This window comes from Nycticebus coucang, chromosome 1, assembly GCF_027406575.1.
Source record: "Nycticebus coucang isolate mNycCou1 chromosome 1, mNycCou1.pri, whole genome shotgun sequence".
Classification (NCBI taxonomy): Eukaryota; Metazoa; Chordata; class Mammalia; order Primates; family Lorisidae; genus Nycticebus; species Nycticebus coucang.
In genome coordinates, this window is record NC_069780.1 from 107,282,879 (window position 1) to 107,286,445 (window position 3,567).

The window sequence follows — 3,567 nt, forward strand, 5'->3', positions numbered from 1 at the left end:
GGGTGAAATTCTGTCTCAAAAAAAAAAAAAAGTTATTTTGAGGTTCTTGGCAACTCTTGTTACAAAAAGAAAGAGAGAGAGAGAGATGATAATTTACATGGCTGTGATTATTTCCCCGTAGGGGGAAAAGAGTTTTCGTAACACTAGATACTGAAAATATTTTTTGTGTAGGGCTTTACAAAGAGGTACCTGGGTTTAGTCCTCGGGCTGCTTTCATGGCTGGCAGGGGAAAGATATTTGGTGGGGCGGTTGTTCCAGGTAGTCCTGTGCTCAGGAGCGGCAGCAAGAACAGACAAAGCTGCACGCAGACTAAGTTCTGGTCAACAAATATTTGTTTGCGATTTGCCCTGTGCCAGATACTCTGCTAGATGTTGGTGAGACAGGGAGATAGGTCCTGCTCCTGAGCAGGTGACATGGTGGCAGGAGGAGCAAAGGGTAGGAGCTGAGCAGCGGCTGTGCTAGAGAGTCACGGGGCCTATGAACAGGAAAGGCGGAAACACTGGATAGAGGTGGCAACTGCACCTTGTAGCAGGGTGGGCTTCTCAGGTGGGGCCTAACCTGATAGGAGCCACATTAGGCCAGCAAGTGCATGATGAGTGACGATAACCGCGATCACATCCAGATGGTGATGGTGGGCCTTCCACATGCATCAGGTTTCAGCTGAGGGTATACAAAAAAATTACGTTTAGTCAAAATTATTCTGCAAAGCTTATGTTGTCCATAATGCATACATATATATAACATTCTACATATTGTAGAACTCCACAATATGCACTAAGTAGAACATATGGCAAATATAATTTTTATAATACTTTATGTTATATCATTTATATCAAATATAAAATATTTTCCCCTCCCTACCTACTGTCTAAGCACAAATGGTTGCTTCACATAAGTTGAATTCATGTATTGACGACATTCCACTGCAAGAGGTGATGTCCTCTGCAGGATTTTTCTTTTACAAAAACAGCTTTCACAGGAGTGGCACTTACAGCCCTCTTCAGTAGATTCTGAATGCTAAACATTGAAGCATAAACCACTCAAGGGGATTCTAGTGTTAAACACTGAATTAATGATAGTGTTCAGTGGGCAATTTGAATTGAGGTAGAACTTAGGGAGCCTGGACTTGCTGAATCATAGATACTTCATTCCAGAACGTTCCCCAAAATATTGTCTTTCTGTAGGGCTCTTTTGTGAGTTGGTGGGCACAAAGTTTAACCATTTGCTCCTTGGAAAGGTCTGCATGCTAGTCTTCTCTGTTTCTAATTTACTTATTTTTTATATTTTTTATTACTATTTTTTGAGACAGAATCTCACTTTGTGTCCTGGGTAGAATGCCGGTGTGTTTCTATTTTTAGTAGAAACACAGTCTCACTCATGCTCAGTCTGATCTTGAACTCTTGTGATCCTCTTTCCTCAGCCTCCGGAGTGCTGGGATTTCAGGTGTGAGCCATCTGTTGCTAATCTAAATCAGCTCCTTTAAAAACTCAAAGGAGGACCCTACAGGGATGATGTTCAGTGTGAAAGCTGTAGCACAGCCTGGGATTCTGATGGCACAGAAGAGCATATCACATTCTCAAAGAGGGACTGCACAAATAGACATTTTTCTCAGGAACAGCTTTGAACATGCCTCAGTATTTTATTTATTTTATTATTTTAATTTTTTGAGACAGAGTCTCACTCTGTCACCCTGGGCTAGGTGCTATGGTGTCACAGCTCACAGCAATCTCAAACTCTTGGGCTCAAGCGACCCTCCTGCTTCAGCATCCTGAGTAGCTACAGGCACCTGCCACCACACCTGGCTAATTTTTTTTCTATTTTTAGTAGAGACAGGGTCTTGCTCTTGCTCTTGCTCAGGCTGGTCTCGAACTCCTGAGCTCAAGCAGTCCACCTACCTCGGCCTCCCAGAGTGTTAGGCCCACCTTTGAGTGCTTTTGTTTTCTTTGTTGTTGTTGTTATTTTTGTTGAGACAGAGGCCCACCCTATGCCCTGAGCAGAGTGCAATGGCGTCATAGTTTACTTCAACCTCAGACTTGGGCTGTGGGCATCTTGCTGCCTCAGCCTCCAGAAGCCCCAGGGATTATAGGCACTCACCGTGGTGCCCAAATGGGATTTTCTTTTTCTTTAAATGAGTCGGGGTCTCACTCTCACTCAGACAAGTCTTGAACTCCTGAGCGCAAGCAATTCTCCTGCCTCAGCCTCCCCCTGTGCTGGGATTACAGGAGTGAGCCACCATGCTCGGCTCACCTTCATATTTTAAATGTTACTCTGAGACCCTGCATTTCTTACCATAAAACAAGCCAGAAATAGTTGGTCTAGAAAAAAATTTAATACAGATATTCTGGTCGTCCAGCATGGATATAAAAGCCTTCAGCAGTGGCCTGTTGGGTGGGGCGCAGCATGGCCTGAAGTGGCCATTAGAACAGGTCAGTCATAACAGGCATTGGATTTCTGACCCCAGTCTGCTTCCAACTTGCTTGCGTTGCCTGGCTAAGTTCTGGCCTCCTAAGCTCACCCTTCCTGACACCTAAGCCCCAGCATTGTTTATGCTAAGGACCTCCCTTCTCAGTGTTGACAGCTCCTGGTGATCTCACTTTGCCAACAGTGGGGATCCGGGAATAGGAATTGGGCACCTTCTTTAAACATAATCACTCACCAGGTGCCATTGGCTCATGCCTGTAATACTAGCACTCTGGGAGGCCGAGGCGGGTGGATTGCCTGAGCTCATGGGGTTGAGACTAGCCTGAGCCAGAGCAAGACCCCATCTCTAAAAATAGCCAGGTGTTGTGGAGGACACCTGTAGTACCAGCTACTCAGGAGGCTGAGGCAAGAGAATCGCTTGAGCCCAAGAGTTAGAAGTTGCTGTGAGCTATGATGCCACAGCACTCTACTGAAGGTGACAAAGTGAGATTCTGTCTCAAAAAACAAACAAACAAACAAACAAAAAGAAATCACCTTGAATAGAATTCCAAAACAGCATTGTCCCTGAGAGTCCAGAGTTACAGAATGTGAGGTTGCATTCTTTTTTTTTTTTTTTTTTTTTTTGTAGAGACAGAGTCTCACTGTACCTCCCTCGGGCAGAAAGTCTGCATTCTTAATACAAATTACCTCACCCTGACAATAAAGAGTAGCTGTTAATGTGGTCTGGCTTACGGAAGAGGTCTACATTATTATTTAATTTGAAGAGGTTATGGCTCAATTTACTTTCACACTTGCATGTTTTTACCAAGCTTGTGATACATGCAGATTGGCTGTCTTTGAAATCTACCTGCCGTGCTAACCTGGGTTTCTATGGTACCTGCTTTGGGTTAGTCTTAGAGTCTTGGCTGACAGGGCTCCTGGGTCAGTCTCCAGGCTGAGCCTTTCCTGGCATGTAATCTTACACACATGCCATCCTGACATGGGTAGGTCTTGTCAGAGATGTTGTGTGGTGGTCCTAAAGTTATAAGCATTTTTCCAAGAAGTCATTGATTGATGGATTTTTTTTTTTTTTTGAGCAGTCTCAAGCTGTTACCCTGGATAGAGTGCTGTGACATCACAGCTCACAGCAACCTCAAACTCTTAGGC